Consider the following 21,989-nt stretch of genomic DNA (forward strand, 5'->3'; position numbering starts at 1 on the left):
GCGGGGTACGCAATAGCACCAGTACAATTCCTACCAAAACCTGGAGAACCACTGATGAAGTGGGAAGACTGGAAAGAATACATAGACAATTTCATAGGGGTCCTGGAGGATGAAAATGAAGAAAAATTCTCCCCCCAAAGGAAGAAACGTATTCTGTTGCTGAATCTGGGTCCGGAGGGACTCAGGATCTACAAAAGCTTGGTACCGAAAAAGAGAGAAGACACCGACGACGATGTGTACGCACATGCTGTGGAAGACCTAGATGAACGATATCGTCCCACCATCTGCGTTTAAGTGGACAGATACAATTTCCAGCAAAGGAAACAAAAGGCGGGAGAAACCATCGAAGAATACGTAGCGGCACTGAGGAAACTAGCGGCCACGTGCAAATACGCGCTATGGGAGGACGAGTTCATCAAAGACCAGATTGTCATGCACACCACGAGCGCAAATGTACAAGACAAGCTGTGGGCGAGCGGCGACACCACACTCAAAGACGTATTGGTTATAGTGAAGAGGGCGGAACTCGCACGGAGGTGTGCGAACGCAACCAAGAAAGAAGCAGCCGCCCCGACCCTGGTAAACAGAATACAAGAAGAGGAACACCGCAAAGACCAAAGAAGCAAGATGCCAGGGACCAAAGGAACCAACAGATGGCAAGGGAAGCAGGCGAACAATGAGAGCAGGAAAACGTGCTACAGGTGCGGAAGCTGGTCCCATGAAGCACACGACAGAAGGTGTCCGGCATTCCGAGCAAAATGTCTACACTGTGGCATCATAGGCCATTACGAGAAGGTGTGCCGGAAGAAACAACAGAAGGGAATGGTGAAATATGTCGACCAAGAAGAAGATGACCAAGAGGAAGTCACAGAAGAAGAAGTGGTCACCGTCTTATGCATATACGACCAGGTACTAAGTGTAGACGGGAAAAGATCGACCAAACCTGTCCTAGACATGTCCATGGGCGGCATCACCATCACAGTAGTGGCAGACACCGGATCTCCATTTACCATTATTCAACGGGCAGTATGGGAAGTAGAGTTCCAACCCCAGCTGGGCCCAGAATTGGAGAAACTAGACATTCGACCGGTCACCTACAATGGTGATCGCATTCCCATGCTGGGATTCCGACGCCTGTTGTTTGAGTTCAGAGGCCGATCGGCATGGTGCAAACTATACGTCGCAGAAAAAGGACCCTCTGTCCTAGGATGGCTAGATCAGGGTGACCTAGGAATAAAATTAGACCCCGGAGGGAAGGAACAAATTCTACTCACGGAACAGGAGGAATGGCCGGACATGAACAGATGGAAGAAGAACTACCCGAAGGTGTTCGGAGGCACGGTGGGCAGAATGGAAAAGTTCCAACACAGGATCGTGCTTAAGGAAGGAGCCACCCCAGTTGCACACAAGGTGAGGAACGTACCCATAGCAGTGAGAGAAGCAGTCCAGACGGAACTCCAAGAGTTGGAGAAGAAGGGCATAATAGAACCCATCACCTGCGCGGAATGGCTGGCGCCCCTGGTGGTCGTGATGAAGCCCAACGGGAAGGTCAGACTCTGTGTGGACCTGAGAGAACTGAACAAAAACATCGTAGTGGAGAGATTCCCCCTTCCCAGAATCGAAGAGATGCTAGCCAAGACCAGAGGAGTAAGGTGGTACTCCACTATTGACTTGACCTCGGCCTACCACCAAATAGCACTGCATCCGGACAGCAAAAGCCTAACATCATTCATCACTCCGTTTGGGTGCTATCGGTTCTGTCGAATGCCGTTCGGACTGGCCTCGGCGGCTGCAGTCTTTCAGAAGATGATGCACCAACTATTCAGAGACTGTGAGGGCGTCCAGTACTTCCAGGACGACATCTTAGTGATGGGGTGTGATAGGATGGATCATGACCGGAAACTAGAGAAAGTGCTACAAACACTAGAAGTCAAGGGCCTTACGGCAGAATGGTCAAAATGTCGGTTGGGCCTGCAATCGGTGACATACCTAGGCCATGAAATCGGACAACAAGGAGTCACACCAAAGGCGGAGAACGTAAAGGCCATCGCTGAAGCACCGCCCCCCAAGAACAAGGAAGAAGTCAGGTCGTTCTTGGGAATGGCGGAGTACTATAGTAAGTTTGTGGTACACTTTGCCTCCAAAACCTACAACATGAGGTTGCTGACCAGAGAGAGCACGGCATTTCAGTGGACACCGGAAGCCCAAGCAGAGTTTGAAACCATCAAAAAGGAGGTCTCAGGAGCCATACCGCTCAAAGGGTATGACCCACAGGGCACCACAGTGCTCACCACCGACGCCAGCGACAAAGGGCTGGGCGCTGTACTGATGCAAGACCGAGGAAGAGGGGACATGGAGACAATCAGCTTCGCATCCAGGGCATTGACGGATACCGAAAGCAAATACAGCGTCATCGAGAAGGAAATGCTAGCGGTGGTGTGGGCCATGACGAGGTTCCGGCAATTCCTGTGGGGTACCCGATTCCTGCTCAAGACAGATCACAAACCGTTGGTGAAGGTATTAACATCGTGCGGACATGCAAGCGCCACACCCAGGATATCCAAAATGTCCCTAAAGTTACTAGAATTCAGGTACGATGTGGAGTACATCCCAGGGAACAGGAACCGAGTGGCGGACTACTTGAGCAGAGCAGCGGCCATGGAGCCTGGAGAGGAAGACCCGGCAGACAGAGGAGAGATGGTAGCTCTCATAGAAGACCAAGAGAGGCTAATCAGCCAACAACAATGGACTGAAGCATATGAAGAAGATACCGATATCAAGGAAGTGAGAGCGCATATCAGGCAAGGATGGCCAGACAAGAGAAATGTGAAGACGAACCTTAGACCATATTATGAAGTAAAGGAGGAACTGTCAGTGTCAGTAGGAGATAAGGGGATATTCATATACAGAGGAGACAAAGTGATTCCTCCAAGGAACCTCATCCACAAGTTGTTGGACTTATTACATGAAGGCCATTTGGGCATCGGAAAACTTAAGGCCAGATCAAAACAAAATTATTGGTGGCCAGGTATGGACATAAAAGCAGAGAGGCATGTCAGGGAGTGTCCACAATGTCAGGGAGCTGACAAAACACTGAGACCACTACGTCCAGCCCTAGGAAAGTTCGATACTCCCTCCAACCCGTGGGAAGAGTTGTCCATAGACATCTTAGGACCTGTGCTTGATGACCAGGGCACGCAGAAGTATGTGTGTGTCCTCATAGATCGTTATTCTAAGTGGCCAGAGATAAAGGTGAGCGAATCCATGGACACTGAGAACATTTTGAAGTTTTTGTCTGAAACGTTCACAAGGGAAGGAATCCCCAAGTCCATCTTAAGCGATAATGGGCCACAATTCACGTCAGACAGATGGAAGCAATTCATGGCGAGAAATGGCATCAACATCAGACACACGGCAATTTACCACCCAGCGGGAAACGGCCTAGTTGAACGATTTAACAGGGTAGTGATGGGAGCCATACAAGTGGCCATATCCAGCAATAAAGACTGGGAAAAAGCGATAGAGAACATGGTGTGGGCCTACAGAATAACTCCCACAGGCACGGGGTACAGCCCGTTTCAAATATTGAGAGGACGTGAACCCTTCACGCATGACAACAGGGTTTGGAAGGAAAAGGTGATAACCAGTGAGTGGTCCCCTGCAGTGGTACGGGCAAATCTGGAAAGAGCACAAACAATTTACACCGACCACTACAACAAACGGAGGAATGTGAAAGAGACTGGCCTGGAAAAGGGAGAGTGGGTGAGAGTAAAGTTAGCCACTCTACAAAAGAAAGGAGACAGCAAATATAGCAAGCCGTTACAAGTCAAAGAAGTATATGATCGGGCGGCCCTGCTGAGCGACGGTAATGTGTGGTCACAGGACCGCATGGCCCGGTGCAACAAGGTACTGAGGTGGGAACGAACTGGAACGGGAAGTGAAGACATGGATGAGTTGAACGTGGAAAGCGGGCAAGAGGAAAGTGAGCAACGTGATGGAGCAAGTGCAGTGGAGACACGAGAAGGTGAAGAAGCGAGGGAGAATCAAGGAGCTGAGAGGGTTCAATCGGGAGGAAATACCAATAGTGATGGAGCAGTAAGTGAAGACATGGAAGGAACCGGAACGCAGTTACAAGGCACTCAAGAGAACACTGGTAAGGTAACCAGGAGTGGGAGGCAAGTGGTAAGACCTTCCAGATTCCGAGACTTTGAGCTGGACAACGAAGAGTAAGTGACTAATTAAGACATTGGGAAAAGGGGGAGATATGTAGCGGTCTAGTCTTCGCACGTCACACGTACGTGACGTGCGGCGGCCATCTTGGCGCCGGATGCGCGCGCATTCAGTGCGCGCTGAGAACTGCAGGGAGCAGAACGCCGGCCGGCGCTCCTCGGAAATAATTACTTGTATGATTAATAAATACAAGTTTGATCAACCACACCTGCTGCCTGTCATTAATAACCATCTTTACAAGGCTGTTGTTTTTCTTTAATTTAAAGGCTGCAGACTTAATAGAGTGAACAAAAGAAATACATAATACTGGCCTCCTTGTCCTTAATAAAACTGAAACTTTCCTTCTCGCTATCTAAGACATTTTTCATTCCTCATTTGTTATATTGCAAAGTTTTAAAACTTAAGCGTAATGATCCAACAGAAACATCCGGCCACGGTCCGTGGAGGGAGTTACGGTGGGGCAGGAAGGCGGGGCGTGGGAGGGGCGTGCTAAAACCGGAATATGGATAATTGGAGGTAAGTAAACAATGTAATTAATATTATTTCTTAAATTGTTTACTTACCTCCAATTATCCATATTCCGGTTTTTAGCCCCCTCCCCCCTCCCCCGCCATCCTGCCCCACCGTAACTCCTTCCACGGGCCGCGGCTGGAAACATCTCACTTTTCACTTAAACCCATCAAGCAATGTTAGGTGCAAATAATGTGCCAAAAGGTAAGACTACGGAAGAACTCAAACCCGATAACGGAAACTTAGCTTCAGGCTATCATTACCAAGGTCACGACTTTTCCCAAGCCATTATGGCCGCCTCCATGTTTCAAAGAGGCTGTTTTCTCCGTGTACCGCACAAGTGCACCTTAACGTCACAGAAACTCGAACTCCCTGTACGAAGATAGACGGCCCATAACAAAGGATCTACGCGGCATTTGCCGTCCAAAAGACTAACATACGACGCGATCAGTAGGTGGTTATCAAAACACGTATGTACAGTAGAATTAAATTTCCCGACGTATCATGGCCGCCACGAGTAAGCCTATGCGCGACAAGTCGTATGACCGCCTACACGTTTCTTCTCAACGTTGCGTTACACGGTCAGTCAACGCCCCCAACCCCTATGTCGTCAGTATCAAGGCACGCCAAACTGTGAGGGACCCGGAAGACCCCTTTCTTTTTCTTAGTTGCTGCCTGATAAGTGACAATATGTGGAAAATGGCGATTAACTAGGAAGGGGAGTCCCAGCAACAGGGATCTCGGTCACTGTTTCGCTAATTTAATTCTTTAAAAGGTAATATAATTGCGCGAATCTGGCAGTTGTAGGACAGCCTTGGCCGGGGTCCTGCTGAGCGTAGTGACGGTGACGCAAGGGGCGGGGGCTTTCTCCTTCACTTCGCCCTCCAGTCGCCCGCACGCAGCTCATCTCGAGACCTGGTAATTTGGGCTAGTAGAGGGTGATCTGGGACTCGACGCCCGACGAGCAAGATTAGGGTGGTCCCGGGGCGTATGCAAAGACCCTTTATTATTTAGAATAAGTTTAGAGCGGTTATGCTTTCACTGGAAATTCCCGTGGACTGTCAGGGAATCAAAGCTAGGCACTGTGGGCCTGGGTCACTCTAGTCTACCCTTTATGGTCTGTTAACTGTGGTGGTGGGGCGTACCCCAGGTTCTTGGGTTAAAAAAAATAAAAGCCGGATCCGAAACCGCACCCGGTCGTCCGAGGGGGAGAGCTGCAGAGCCCATTCGGAAGCGGACCCCCTCTCCGACACGTGCGGAAGGGAAAAAGCAAAGAGGATAGAAGCAGCGGTGGTTGTCTAGTCTAGTACAAAGAAAATCTATGTGCATGATGCAAGCAGTTATATGCATGTATTCGTTGGAATGCATTGAAGGATTTTTGGAAATTGTATTAACTAGTTTACGCCGAAGGTCGGGATGTCTAAATGGTTTTAGAATCTCAAATAGTTTTACGTGGTTCTTTTGACTACTGCATAGTTTACTTTTGCGTCATGCGTTTTTGAGTGCCGTAAAACAAACTAATTTATTTCAGTCACAAAATGTTTATTGTCTGACAATCGAGTAATTAGGAACCTGTAGTGATAAAAAATTTGAATTCTCACTAAAAATGTAATATTTGAAAGTACATTGAATAAAAACCGGTTTAACTCTTGAATGGAGGCCTGTCACTTCATGCATTGTTTCATCCGTTCTCGGTTCAAATATTATTGACACACTTTTTGGCTTACCTCTTTTATAGCACGCGTTTTGATACTTAATTGCACTTGTGTGCCGACACGTTTTTCTTCGGTCCTTAACTTGATCACCCATGGATCACTGTTGCTCCTCTAATTTTACGAATCGATTGTGCTCTTTCTCGACATTATTCAATGTTTCATGTCGTTATCTCATGCAGAGAATTTTCTAAAACGTTTGATACATTAGAAGTACCGTAGGGGGCAGTAAATTGTACTGAGACTGCAACGAAACTTTTTACATTCGACAGTACGCATGCTATCTTCGGATTTCCTTTTCATTGTTCTTTCTCGAACGGGGTGGAGTTAACCAGTGCGGAGAAGGCCTCTCCCCAAGGTCCAGCTTGTACATACCAGTCATTCCAAGCACATTGACTTGTTAGCTGGAAGCTGTCACCCGTTCATCTGTAACTGGTCAGCTGTAATCCCTCCACCTATCAGACCACTATTTGAATCTCTAGTTAAAGTCTTCTAGCTAACGCATACTGGAGTGATCAAATGTTAGCAGGACTGACAAAAGCCACTATTGTTTGTCCTATTTTCAGTTCGGGTTGCTTATATCTGTAGATCATGCATACAACCCATACTGTACCCACAAGGTTTGTTTGTATTTGCTGCTATAATCGTACACTTGTTACCTTTAATGGATACAATTTAGTGGCAACTCTCGTACATTTAAGGGGTTTGTATAATGTATACATGGGCGCCTTTCAATACTTTTGGTTTACACATTTAAAACATGCAGTTTACTGAAATAAATGCATGCGAAAGACTCAGGCTTTTGCTGAGCACGCCAACGTGTTACTATATTGGCTCGTCTTCAAAAGCCCTCCTCTTCATCTGCAGTGAATTCCCGTGATTGTTCTGTCCTGCTTAAACTGTACGCAATGTCCAGCTTGAAGTTGAACCTTCGTCCGCCAACTTGATTAGTCTATAAACTTCTTGGCACTACCATCTTGTATCCGGCTCTTGAACAAGCGGTATCGCGTATTGTGCCGTCAGTGTGGAATTTTTTCCCGCCCATTGGTTTAAATGGTCAGGTGCTCAATACATGCACCTCTTTAAATTGGAGGGGGGTACTTGCACCTCGTAGTAGGGTTTCAAAACCTAGAACTAGAGTACCTGCTCTTCTGATTTACAGACGGGTACTCTGGGATGCTTGGTCCCTACACTTTTATATTTACATTTCAAGGACTGCTCATTAGAATGAGATGCTGAACTTGAGATGCACTTTTCGAGGTGCCGACTTATTTGTACTGACGGGAGCGCCCCACACTGTATTTTCCTATCACTTCACTGTATACTTTAAGCTGCAAAGCTTTGCCCCGGGGGATGGCGTTCGAGGTCTGCCATAATGTAATAAGAGCCCTCCACGCATATCTTTTCCGGAGTTGCCACAGATTAGAGGCATGGCCCTTGCTTTCTAGTAATGCTGAAAGCCTATCACATTTTTTTTTTTTTTTTGCAACTTTAACACTTTCCTTAGGATGTTTTTGAAAATTGAATAACCTTTGAGCTGCTAATATATCTATTTGTTAGTGGTCATGTGCTAACAGTACAGCGTATGGCATCAGCCCGTGTAGCTGTGACATGCAAGGCTCATTTGTTGAATGAGTGTCTTTTCTTAAATACTTTCACATTGTGTAGTGTCTGTATTGCTGTTTAAGTTAACTGTTCACAAAAATCTAATTTTTAACTGCCCCTCAACATGAAGCATTTCATAATAGTTTCCTTTTTTTATTTATTTAAATAGACAAGATGGGCGTTTAAATTGCATGACTGCACAGAATAGAAAGTTATCCAGCTTGAGGCCAGAACTCCTTCAGATGGCTCCTGTACAGCTCCTTTGCTATGGGGATCGTATTGTTAACTTTAGATGGAAGGGCTAGTTCTGTTGATGTTGTTCAAGCTCTTTGCAACTACGGAATGCCTTTTGTCCATCAGTTATTGGGTATTTTTTGTTTTGCGATTCTTTGACCTATTGTAGAACATTTTTTTCCTATTGGAATTGCCTTTTGCTTAAACCAACATAAATTTGCAGAAATGTGCTCTTCTATTTCGTTTGGCTTTGGACATTGGAAAGTCCTTGTTTATCACTGCTAGTAAGTGGAAGAAGTTTTTTCAGAAGTCCCAAAAGTTGGCATGTTCAGTTCAGCCAGTGCAGAGCCTATGAAGGCTTTGCAAGATGAAGATGCACCCTCGCTTGTGAGGGCTTGGAACCCGCCAATTGCTTACCATTCGCTTGCAGCGTTGTACTCCTATTTGCTACCTTTTTAATTGGGCAGTGCTTGCCAAGTGTCAGTACTTTCTTATTTTCTTTCAGTGGCACATGTACCATGCACAGATTAAATCCCTCCGATGGCAATGTGCTGCTCCTGCTAAAATTGAGTTTTTTTGTATTTTTTTTTACCTCTGACTTGGTTAACGCTGGCTGTCACTGCATATTTTTCCTTGTCCCTACCCCGTTTCGTCACCTCGACCTGCCCCCGTTTCGTCACCTCGACCTGCCCCGGTTTCTTCTCCCTCCACCGCCCACCCTTGCCCATCCGATTTTTCGCCTCTCCTCCCACTGGCTGTAGTGAAATAAAATTAATGAAGCCACCAGTACTGAATGCTTCATATCACTTTAAAAAGATAACTGTCCCGTTATCCACCCCCACCAGATTGCCAAAGCCAATAGCTTGCTCATAAGCGACACATATTGGCTTTGCCAATGCTGGTCTTCTTCGAGCTCCGGGTACAATGTTGCACAACACAATTATTCAGTGGCTTTCCCCAGACAGGAATGGAATTATGCCTCCTTCCCTTTTGCGCTTTAATGTCAGGTGATTGCCGAATGGTCTTCCCTTTTGTGCTTTAATGTCGGGTGGTTGCTGAATAGTGGCTGTACTGCTGTAAACTCCAGTATAAAGGTGTCGGAAAAGGTTGCAGCAGATAACTGTTCTTTATTATACAGTTAATTAAAACCATAACATACAAATGTCGCATTGATACTTAATTAAAACGGGGATTAAAAAATGAAAACACATAAAAACAAGCAGTATGAGTTACAATTCTAAAGCAGCATTTCTGGTTGATGGCAAGTATGTCAAAATAAGCTGTTTAAAGCCAGAAGAAAAGTGCGGAGTGCAAAAGGCAATAACCGAATGTCCCATGGGTTATTGCAGAAGTTGGTACCTAGCTTTCAGCAAAGTCCATTTGTGCAATAGCAATATAGGAAAGAACTTGAGATTGCTTAAACAGATCTTCTTGAACTATCTCCGAAAGTGCGGTGTTAAACCCTATAAGGAGATCAGATTTGACCCCCTGAAGCCAGTCTCCTGTTATTTATCTATTTCTTAGTGCTGAGCTGTGTGCAGTGCAATTAAAATGATGTTAATAAACTTTCCAGCTAGAACTTGAGCGGAATTGCATCTGATGTGTGCTTCATTTACTTCCCTGCAGTGCCTAAATAACTTGTCACTATAGACTGGGAGCAAAAGTCGGCGACGGTCATTAGCAAGATAAAGACAACAGCACAGCAGATTTAGCCCGGACTCGTGTGGATAATTAGCCTACACATTATCCATTCCTCCGAGCCCAAAGTGGATTAAAGTCATAGATTGGAAGGGCAAACCACCTCATTTAAGTAATATTGTTGCGTGTCTGTGGTTGAAGAGAGTAATTAAAGTATGGTTGGGTTTTCCCCTTGATATACGAGGCTTCCAGAGCTACTAAGTGTTTTTTTTTAAAAAGCCGAGCAATGTCTCTCTCAAATGACGACAGTAAGGTAATTTTCTTTCCTATTGTTTTTTTCCACGTTGACAGAGGAATAGTTGGGTTAGACAGGTTTGCGGTTTCAATCTTCAGTGTGGAGATGGCAAGTGCAGCTGTCTGTACCTGGTGGAGAGTTCGTCCGTGAACATAGATGTTCTTTCAGGGATTGAGCTTAGGCTCGCAGAGTATAGATGTAAATTTTCATTAAATTTCCTAAGCAGTGTTGGCCTGCGATTGCTAGTCCCAGCTCGAGCTTCAACCTGGCCCTCCTTGCATGCTGGGGAGCGGGACATATTTTCCTATAGGCCATTGTTTGATAATATGCGAGGAATTAATCCATTTTACCTGGAAACACTAGGTGGCCATAAGACAGTGCTGGGAGCAGTTTGACATGTAAGAAGACCCTTAGGATTGGCTCAGCAGTGGGGCTGTGCAAGTGCCCGTTCAGGTGCCTTAGGCTATGATTTTTTTTTTTCTGAACTGTATCACGGACGGAGGCTTGCAATTCTAGATCACGAAACAGTGGACTGGCACTAATGACTTCAAACGATGGGAGGAAGTCAAATGGAGTATCTCTTTGGGGCTCCAAACTGGCTGGTGGAGATCCTTATGACTTACTCTCCTTACCTGACCTAGAATTTATCATTTGCAGGGGTACCTTGAAATCTGCTTTTGGGCTGCCCCCTCTTGCCCTGAGGAAGACTTGCCTGGATGCATTTCCACATTTGCGCTATACACAGGGTCGAAACGTCTGCATATTGCATATGTCTACACAACGCTTATGATCACAATTTGTTTCTGTATATAGTGGACTATCTTTATCTCTAATCACCACATGTCACACTTTCACCAGTCGCCTACTGCATATTGCAATTCGAATTGCAATTGCGACAGCCTTTATTGTTTTTCTCTTAATACATTTATTATTTCAAAACATTTTGGTGTGTTGTATCATTCATATAAGTAAGCTGTTGCTACTTGTTCGAAGTAATTGAAACCCTGGCTAAACATTTATAAGGTCCCAAAGGCGAGACCTATTGGCTATGCCAATGCTTGTTGTAAATTGGGTGTAATATGGAGCCCTGCCAAGTAGATGGAATAGTGTTTGTAAGAAATGCTTTAAAGCGCGTGGAAGGAGCCCTGACCGAAAGGAACGATTCAATTTAAAGGCTGCGGCGGGTATTCCATTGGGCCCTGGTGAGCTATCTTACCTCATAAGACCAATTATTTTAATTACATCAGCTTCTTCGATATCTGGACCCTGGGTGTTTCAAAATTTGGTGTCTTGGATGAGTGGAGGGCGTAGCAGCTTCCCTGTCCGGCTGCTATAGAGCTGTTTGATGTGGTACACCCAGACATTCTCGGGTACCCCATTCTCCTTAGATTGACCGCTATTGCTGACTTGATTGAGGTTTCCAGAATGGAGCTGAATTGAAGGGAGAACATTTTCAGGCAGGTATCTCTATTCGTTTAGTGTGTTGCTCCCATACATGTTTCTTATAGACCGCTCAAAGGGATCCAGTGGCAGCACCCTGCAATGCTTAATCCCCTCTTTGCTTTTAGGGCTTTTTGAAGCTTCCATTTACTTTCCAGCGTTTCCTTATTCAGGAGTAGGTTTGGTTGATTTGGCCCCTGCTTTTGACGAGCATCTGATATTCAGCCCAGCGCCCGATGCGAGTCCGTGAGGAGGTTGGGCCAGGAATCTAGGAGGACCTGCGGGCCAAATTAGGTTTTTAATTAATTTTTAGTTGTCCATGCGGACAATTTTGTGCCAAGATTAATGGTCCACTTTATCCTGAGGGGGACTTCACTGTATTCTTCCCCCATGGATTCCCCTACAGGTGTAAGCTTGCAGGATTCAGCAGTGAAAAGACTAAAGTATGATCAAAGGGGTCTGATCGCTCTCTGCTTGGTTATCAATATCGAAGTCATTCAGATGTAAAGCTAGGGTACTGCAGACGAATAAATCGTGGAAATGTTCCTATATGTTGGGAGTAGGCCCATGTCTGATCCTTTGCTTTCTTGAGGTTGTGATTGGATAATCAGGAGCAAGAGTCAAATAAGGCTTGCAGTACGGCGACCTCTTGAAATTGTTTCCTTTCTTGTCTTACCAAGCGATCTATTATTGAAATCTCCAACTATAAGTGGATTGTGATAAGGGTATTTGATGCGAAGATCTCCAATCATGGCTGACAGGTCATCAAGTGTTTGATTTCTCTGGTGCAGAACTCGATTGATATAGCAGTTAAGTAATAGCAGTTGGAGCGGTTTATAATGTTTTTTTATTCCACTGATCAGTAATGCTGAATTCCAGGTGAGAGGGGTGCAAGTATAGTGACTTCCTACCTCCAGGAGTGCTTGATGTAGACAGGCTGTCCAAAAATATTGCGTCTTAAAGCTTGGACATGGATTTCAAAGTACCCGGACAGTTATAGTGGATGTTGCCCGTGTCTCCTGGAGGCAAATTATGTCGCTGCTTTGAAGGTACTCTAAGGCATATTCTATCTTGATCCGTTTCTGAAGACCAGTCACGTTCCATAAGATAAGTTATCGTTATCTTCGGTTTATATAGCGCCAAATCACCTACAGGTCTCTAGGCGCTCAAGACCGATGACAGACAACAATGGTTCAAAGCGTAAGAGAGGCATAAGAGAGGCCTACAATGCAACTATTTAAATGTACCAAATGCCTCCTTAAATAGAAGCGTTTTTAGCAGCTTCCTAAAACGCAATAAAGACTTTTCCTGTTTCGCACCAGGGACTTTTAGCCATCACCACAAATATGAAACAGACTCGCACTATTTTCTCTTGTCAGAACCATTTACAATACCACAAAAATGCTGATACATATACAGGATAACTTATTGCATGTCTGCCACAGTTTCACATCCCTTGTTTCTCCTCACCTTCACTGTTGTTGCAGTTGTAATATTTATGTTCTCATACCATTTGGCCAGGTTTTATGAAGTGGAACAGTAACCAGTCTTGGTTTACATGCTGCATGAATAAATTACATATTTATAAACTTGTTCTCTACGCATTACATTCTAAACATACTTTCTTTGTTTCAGTGTTTATGCATGTAGAAAAAGCATCTGAACTAATTTTATAACTGGCTTAGTGAGTTTAATACTAAAGACATGTTCATTTGGTGAAGTAACTGCTGATAATAATTCTTACCAAATATTGATCACGTAAATAGAAGAATATAGACGGTTTGTAAAGGGCATGCTGTCAGTGGGATGTCATCTAACCGGGATGGCATTATGGTTCATGAAAAAAAGTTTTGCTGCTTTAAAAAAAAAAAGTTTTTGCTATAATTAGCTTTCTTAGAATTTTAACATGTCAGTTAAAATAAAAACAAGAATCGCTTCAACAGTACAATGCCAATATCTTGAAGATCCCAGCCCTGATTAGGTGATTATTTTGCTTGGTCAATATGTGGTTTGTATTGCCTCTGAGGGGCTTAGGAGTGCCTGCTCTTTGAATTTCCAGGTTTGACTTAATAGTTTCAAAATGCTTTATTCGGTTTGTACGGGTACAACCATGTAGCAACATACATAAGTACAGTTTCAAATCATATTTATGTAAGTTAAATAATGAAACAATTAAAATTACATCAATATCCATGCCGATCTTGTTTTAGTTCAATAAGGTATGTCTCATTAGAGTACAAAGTTAGATTTGGTCACTATATACGTTTAGCAGCAGTTGTTATAGAAAAAGTTAGTGCAAAAGACGCCAATGTAAAGTGCAAAAATCGGAAAGACCTATTATATGCATAAAGTGCTATTGACATGTGCAAATATGCAGAATTAAAGATAAAGTGCAACGTCCGTTTGATCACTTTAAACATTTTAGCAGCAATTTGTTTATAATAAAGGTTTGTGCAAAACGCCAGTGCAAAAATCCAAAAAACCGGAAGACAGTTGTTACCATAAGGTACTTTCGGCAGGTGCAAATATGCAGAATAAAGTATAAAGTGCATATAAATAGATACACGTGCAAACAATGTAACTCAAACAATAAGTCATTAGATAGGATAGGACACATTCGTGACATGAAATGTAACAGCCAGGGGGTAAACTGGGGAAAAGAAGTCATATAATAATTGATTTCCTATGCCAGATACATTTTAAGATATAAGTTGCGGCTCTTGTATTGCACATGTTATGTTCTAAAAATAATTGCTTCAGATAAAACTTTCTAAAACCGGTATAAAAATTACAAAAAAGTAAAAAGTGGCAGATACTCTGTTTAGATTTCCCATCGCATGGACACAGACATATACCAGGTTTTTTTACTGTAGGGAAAGCCACTAAATGGCTTGATAAAGTACTAGTGAGGATTGATATATTGGGGGGGGGGAGCTGTATGCCGTTGGTCTGGGAGATTTTGGCATCTGTTGATGCTGAATATTGATGCTAAATACAGTGCTTGCGTGCCACCCTCCACCTGCGTCCCTTAGGTTTTAGACAGTGGTGTCAGCTTAGAGACTGGCTTAGTCCTCACATCTGGTCCTTCCATGGGCTTAGACAGAGTTGTTGTTGTATGGACTGCCACCTTCTACTGGTAAGAAAGGGGGGAGGCGGCATTGGGGGGAGATTGCCCCACGTGCGTAATCATCCGTTAAACCCGTACTTGATGTTAGTTTGCTGAGTCGTAGTAGTTTGATGTCTTTGCCCTGTCCCTCTTTCCTGGTGTTTAGCTGTAAAAATTGGCTAGAGCTTAACAGGACCAGTGTCTTGCTCAGTTGTATACGTACTAGCAAGGAGGGTCGCTGCTCTATTTTTAATACTTTATTTTTTGTGACCCAAATTGAATCTGCTAAAGTGGTCAGGACCACAGGAAGGTTTGTCCACTGATCCCAGATGGCCACACATGAACATGAGCAATTATTTTGTGAAATATGGTTCAAGTTAGTGATATGGTCCATTTTTCTTAAGTCCGCCAAGGACATTGCGATTGACTGCAAGTGATTAATTTGTAGGTCCATCTTGAAGGATTGTCAAAGTAAGGCTTTGGCCTTTATATATTGTGGATTAGTTAGTTTAGGGGGATCTGAGGTGACCGTGAAGCTTGAGTTTTCTATGTTGTAAGAAGAACAGTGCTAATGGTTTGTTCCACTAGAAGGTCTGTACAGCTGTGGAGTAGACTCCAATGTTTGTTCGATTTTAGTTTCAAGCTGCTGTAGAAATAATAAGTTCTGCCAAACTCTTGTTTATTTTTGTGACCGCGGGGGAGCCTGCTGGAGCGGTCAAAACAGGGTGCTGTCGGATGGGTGAGAGGTTGATGTATTTGTGCCTCAATTATTGTAGATCTTCTTGGTGCACATGAGGCTAATTTGGGGCTGTCAGTGGAAGATGAACGAAGGGCTTTTGGAGCGAAGCTCGTGTTTGCATTAGGGACAAAGTCTGGGCCCGAGGGCAAAGGAGTGCGATTGTTAACACCTTCCATGTTTGGACAAGAAAGAGCAGCGTTTTGTCTCCATAGGCCATAAGCCCTGGGAACTTGTTGAGGAGGAGGGGTGGTGGTGGTGGGGGGGGGGGGGGGTCTACCTTGATGCATAAGTTGTTTCTTGGGTGGTCTGTACTACCATTGGTTGAGACTCCATTCAAGGACTTGGGAAGCAGGTATTTAGTTATCCGGCCAGTGTTAGTGATTTTTTTGTTGTTATTCTGTGTCTTGGGGAATCCTGAGCGCTGGTCTGAGTCCTGAACACTTGTGCTTGTTGTGCTGGAATCGTTAGTTGGTAGGTAGCCCTGCTGAGCATACAACTCCATTGGCATCAACAATTGACCTTGACCTAGTGACTGGGATCCTTTTTGCCTTCTTCGGGCAATCATTAGTAATATGCAGTGTGACGCACGATGTGCTGCAAGTGTGTGAATAGAGCCACTCTTTGTAGTAGAGATCCCTCCTGCAGTCAGCAAGCGTACTGGCTAGAAGGCACTCACTGCTTTGTCTCTTGGTGACTGACCGTGCCTTGAGAAGGCTGGGGCTGATTGTGAGAGAAAAGGAGGCTGGAGGGTGGTACTGATGTCGTGTAGGTGATAGCTGCTCACTATATCACTTTTCGTCCTTCTCCAGCCCCAGGGAGCACAACTCACCAGTTCACCTCAATTTACTAGGGTTGTTAGCGCTCCCCCGATCCCTACTCACTGTTACCGTTGCTGCCCCCCCACCGTAGATGCGCTATTTCCATGAGGACTCCTCACCAAACTGCCTTACAGGGGCTGCTCAGGGATGCTGCTGATTCGACGGAGGAACAGTAGTTACAATAGATCTGCAGGGTGTGCCTCTGGGGAGCTCCCAGTGTAGGATCAAGCAGGGTTCATTATAGGAGCTCACAAGCCGCACCCGGCGCTAGCCGGGCCACCTCCGTGTGTTCCCTGGAGCTCTCTTGGCAGCAGCGGAGTACTGCGACCGCGCTTGCTCAGTTCACACTTCCTCTTGCCCCCTGGCCTCCCCTAGCAGCCACAGTCCTTAGGCGTTTTGCAGTAACTGCAATGGCTGTAGCAGTAGTTTTTGTGAGATGTCCAAAAAGTGTGCTGCGTCGGGCGTTGCCTGAGTGCCTTACGGTCTGGTTGACTTGCTGGAAGGTGTTTAGGGCATCGGCTGGACGCTGTGCTCACTCTCTCCCTCCAGATGGATTGGGTGGAGTACGTGTCTCAGGCTCAGCCCGTCAGCCTCCCATCTCGTCAAAGAAAGAGAGGTGCAGTAAGGCTGGGAGAAGCGTGAAGTGAAGCGGATAGCAGTGTGGCGGTCCAGCAGGGCCGATGGGGCACATCAAACTGGGACTAGGTGTTTGGCTGGTTGCGCCTGGTCATAGTGGGGCTATGGGCTTCCTGGGGAGCAAGCCGCGTCGACCTGCTCTGCTCCGATGGAGGAATCGCAGCGCCCACACACCGTCCCTGACTTACCGCACAAATTTGCTGCCGGATCAATTCAATGGCCCACACAGCTTCGTCCTTGGATCACGGAAACCGCTGCTGCTAGCAATCGCAGCTCTCGGCGTCTGCTGCTGCTCTGCTCTGACTTTCTTGCGATCCTGCGGAGTGGAGTTCAGGAGATCAGCCGATAACTGCCAACGCAAAGCCTACGGGCCATTCTAATGCCCACAAAGGAATGGCTGCCCTGGGTTGGCACAGAGTCCCGGTCCAAACAAATGGCTAAAACCAACACTTTTACCGTTTGGAGACTTAGGTTGGGCTTTCTCTAACTAAATAATGCATAAAGAGAACCTTACGTGGAAAACTAAAGTTGGATGGGCCTTTCAGAAAAATGTAGCAGGCGAGGTTACGTTTATTTGCTTTTTGTTCTGTTACACCACACTCTTTTTATCAATTCAAAATACATTGAATGCCCACACAGTGGAGTGGGGTTGTGGGAGAACATAATCCAATAATTGGGGTATTTCTATGCAGAGAAGGAAGTATTTGAAGTAAAATTGGGGCGAGTGTTAACAGGAGGGATTTGGAGTAACATTTGAACACGGGAGGTGTACAATCCGTTTCAACATACTGCTATGGGGAAGTGGAGGAAGAACTATTGAAAGCAATATTCGGATATCAGTGAAGGTGAATTTAAAGCAGTATTAGAGTTCTTGGATTGGTTACCAACTGATGATTTTCCAATCTTTTCTGTAATACGATCTACTTATTTTCTATGAAAATGATCCCAAGTTACTAATGTTATTAGCTTGGTAATAGTGACCACATTGGACAAGATCACAATAGTGGCCACCCCATGCAAGATTGTCAGCAGTGATTTGCTCAGTGCAACAGGCAGACTCGTCAGCTATTCATAACAACCGTGGCTGCAAAGCCCCAGGCACCAAGGTAAATTAGTACTAAGTGTACCTATTGCAGCAATTCACACTAATGAGCTTTAAGTATTTTTTCAACCGTTTTTCTCAAAACATGATACAAAACAAAATACTTGAGTTAAATGCATACACTTTCATGTCGAACACACTCTTTTTAATTTAGTATAAATATTTGAATTCAACCAAGGAGAATCTCCTATATTAGTAGGAGAGCTACCTACAACGCTTTCAAGAGCTACCAGTAGATCATGAGCTACTTGTTGGAGAAGCCAGTCGTAGACTGATCTTGTCTCAAAGCCTGGAATGGCCTGGCCTACCCACCTGGTGACTCAGATCTGGCACATGTAGCTTTTGGATTGCTGCTCTGGTGAAGCACCAATGCTTTGGCCTTGTCGAGGGCCATTCTCACGTTTCTGATCAATTGCAGGCTGCTGAGCAGGGTAAACTGGTCTTTTTACTGTAGGAATGTGTGGTTCAACCGGAGACGGCAGTAGAAAGCTTTAACATTTAAGATTGTAGATTTTCACACCTGCAAATGGAGAACAGTAAGTTATTGAAACGTTGCTTAGTTTGTCCCCTCTCACTTTTCTGTAACCTAGACCCCACTCATGATATAAAAGCATCAATCACCTTGGCTAAGTTTCATTATATCCTGAAGTTGTTGAGGTTTCCCTCATGTCATCAGCACATGGAGTGCGCAAAAAACAGCACTAGACTGTCACAAGAGGGACATTGACTGCAAAAAACCCCAGAAAAGACTGGCCTTTGGATGGCAGGATGAATGGTTGTTGTGTCGGAAGTGTTGCGCTGCTACCCCAATAATCTTCGTAACACTTAATAAATCCTACTGGAATGTATTGGTTTTGAAAAGACAAGAAGCCAAAGTTGTACTATTGGTTAACTTTTTTTTTTTAAGTAGTGCGTACACTGCCAAGGCTTGACCCCCTTCTCCTAGACTGTTTTACGTTTAACAATACCTTCTGGATGGTCATCCACTTCTAGTGAAACCTCAAACCTGTCATTGTATTGTAAATCTCACCCTTTGTTTTTCTCTATGGTCCTTGTTTCTCTATGTACTGTTCACATTCCAGAAAGCCTATGACTCTCTCTCTACACCCCATGTTCTGTTAGTCAGTTGGAGTTTGGTCCGCAGGCGTTGGTTCACTCACTGCAGTTCTCCTGAATAAACTGGCTCCTGACCAACTGACGAGTAGAATCTCCCAACAGTACAAGGTAGAATGCATACAGGTATTCTGGGAGACTGGGGAGATGGGAACACAAAGGAAGGTCTAATGACCACAGGTGGACATCTTGTGAGGAGCACAAGTATACTACACATTTTCCTCCTTTACAGAGAAAATGAAATAAGGAAACATAATACAAAAGAAAGTTTAAAACATGGGAAACACAACTATAATCGTTACATGTATGAGGTCTGCGACCTCTTGGACTTTCAGGTCACGAAGGCAGGGAAGCGTTTCGGGGTAAAGGGTGAAGTGAGGAGCAAGACCCAAAACGACCAATCGGCATCACCTACTCCCCTTCAACTGACTTAACGGGAAAGAGACAGTCAATCAAACTTAGTCCACCCCTGCCTTCCGCTGACAATTGTAGATACGTTGTTGAACAGATGCCTCCATGCTTTAATTTTGAAGTTTGAACTACAAAGTCTGTCACGAAATAATTGTTGGTCAGGCATGCTTCAACTTTATCAAATTTCTGGGAGGTTTTACTTTTGGTTCCTTTAGATTCTGGTTCTCTTTCTCTGGTTCTGGAATCTGTCACACACACGCACGCTCTCTCTCTCACACTCTATCCCGGGCTCTTTGTCTCAGTGCTGCAGAGATGACTTGAATATCTAAACTCAAATCATTCACAGACATGCCCTCATTGCAAAGGCATTTTTTTTAATACTGGAGACTTTGGTGGGGTGAACTCCTATTCATAGCTTAAAAAGCAGTGTCCTCTGAGCAAAATGTACCCATCGCAACAGTAAGGCTGCCATGGATTCCCTATATTTGCAAATGCCTTTCCAACGACTGTGCACTTGCCCAATGAAAAAGCTTGTACTGTTCCTTTATTTGCACTGCAGAATACCTCTGTGTCCTCGCATCTAGTACTACACATCAAAATTCTCCGGTAGTTTCCAGCAAGATCCAGGTGTAATTTATGGGACAGGTTGGTCTTGTACTACCATCTGGATAATCAACTACAATTGTGTGTAGTCGCTTCAGGAACTGTCTTCACAGGATGGCACCTTCCTCTCCCATTACACGCACAAACTGGACTCTGGGTTCTAAGAGCTCTCAGTTCTCTGGGCACAGTTCTGTGAGCTCACTGACCAGGTTCAAGTTGCAGGACCTTAGACTATGTCATGGGTGCTCTAAACCAGTTCTGGTAATTCCCGTAGTTTCTCGGTTCTGGACTCTGTGCTTTCACTGATTACATAGTCTCTGGGCCTTTTTGACCTGGTTCAAGACTCGTTGTACATTTACTGGTTCTAGGCACCTTTCTTTTAGCACTCTCCCTATGAGGCCCTTTGGATTCCCGTTTAAAAAAACTGGACACTGATTACTCACTGCAGGGTTCCAGGTCTTGCATTCTTTTGAGGGTGTTGTTGTGTTTCTTTACGTTTGTACTCTTGCTTTGTTCAAAAGACTGAGAACGACTACATCTGTACACCCTGTACAATTATCAAGTTCATTGAAGAGGATGTTCCAAGTTTCCAGTGCACAGATAATGATCATGATGCTTATTTACGACCTATTGCTCAGCATTGCGCCCTAGTTAATTAGATATTGTCCTCATCCGTGGATGCCAACTTGAAACTGGCCTGTTTTTTGCCACTTATCAGATAGAATATTCCAGGGGTATGGATTTTATAAAATATCTGACAGTCTATGGCACAGGATGCTTCATAAATCTTGTAATGGTTAACAAAAAAATCCACTTGTCCCTTTGGTGCAATGCATTAAGGTGACCGATTATGGCAAAAAAATTTATTGAACCAGACATCCGGAAATAGTCGTTATCACTATGCTGGGGCTCGCATTACACTGGGTTGGTATTCTAACAATACCCCATTTTTTTTTCTTTGTTAATCTTGCTGCAAGTCTTGATACTGGAGCTGAAACTATCCATTAGTGATAGTACCAGGGTTGAAAAATTTATTTTACAAATGTGCACTTTAAATGTTTTTTTTTGTTGGTGTTCTTACCAACTCTTCTCTGATCTCTTCGCACTCTGGGACATGTTGGAAATTTACTTCACGCAAGGGCAGAAGTGAACACTTTTTCCAGGGTGGTGGTATAAAGGGGTTGTATTGAAAGTGAACTTACAAATGCTAAGCAGATTCTCGCATCAGCAAACCTACACATGCATATTTACTCATGCAAAAACGCAGTTCACAAAGGAGTATGGTTTCTAGGCCTCCTTCTGTCAATATTTTTGAATTCATGAGTAGTAAATCTTCACTAATGTGAGGACATAAACTGCAGGGCTCAAAAAATCCAAAAAATTGTACTAGTCCTGCAGGACTAGTACCTTAAAAAATGTCCTCGACCTAACTGCAACCTACTTTACCTCCGTCTCTGAAAGTAAGCAAATGTGACAAGATAACAAGATTTAAAGGCATCTTTATTGCTCATTAACTTTGTGAGCAATAAAAATGCCTTTAAATGTTGTTATCTTGTCACATGTGTTCAGTTTTCACAGACGGAGGACAAAAGTTGGGTTGTTTTCCTACTCGCCAGAAAGGGCGAGTAGGACCTTAAAACAGCTCGACCTTGTTAAACTTATCTAGACTATGCGAGTGGAATTTTCGAGCCCTTAACTGTGGGAACTTTGTGACTTTCTTTAATAATTGGGCCCCTAAGTTAGCCAAGGTATTTCGTTTTTATGAAAGATTTTCTATCTATACAGCTCTGAGTGACA

At 44.5% G+C, this 21,989-nt stretch overlaps 1 protein-coding gene across 2 annotated transcripts in view; it reads left to right on the top strand.

Annotated features, from left to right (window-relative positions):
• Positions 1 to 5,302: 5,302 nt before the first annotated feature.
• The window catches only part of VDAC2 (voltage dependent anion channel 2), a 55,465-nt gene continuing 38,778 nt past the window's right edge, over positions 5,303 to 21,989 (top strand). The window contains exon 1 of one of the 2 annotated variants that reach the window (XM_086922086.1): positions 5,303 to 5,515. The gene's annotated coding sequence lies outside the window, so the exon portion shown is untranslated. Of the gene's footprint in view, positions 5,516 to 5,549; positions 5,659 to 21,989 lie in introns of those variants that run through there. The other variant, XM_086922085.1, reaches the window with a different exon arrangement.

The sequence above is a fragment of the Lissotriton vulgaris genome, chromosome 5 (assembly GCF_964263255.1).
Source record: "Lissotriton vulgaris chromosome 5, aLisVul1.2, whole genome shotgun sequence".
In the NCBI taxonomy this organism is placed as follows: Eukaryota; Metazoa; Chordata; class Amphibia; order Caudata; family Salamandridae; genus Lissotriton; species Lissotriton vulgaris.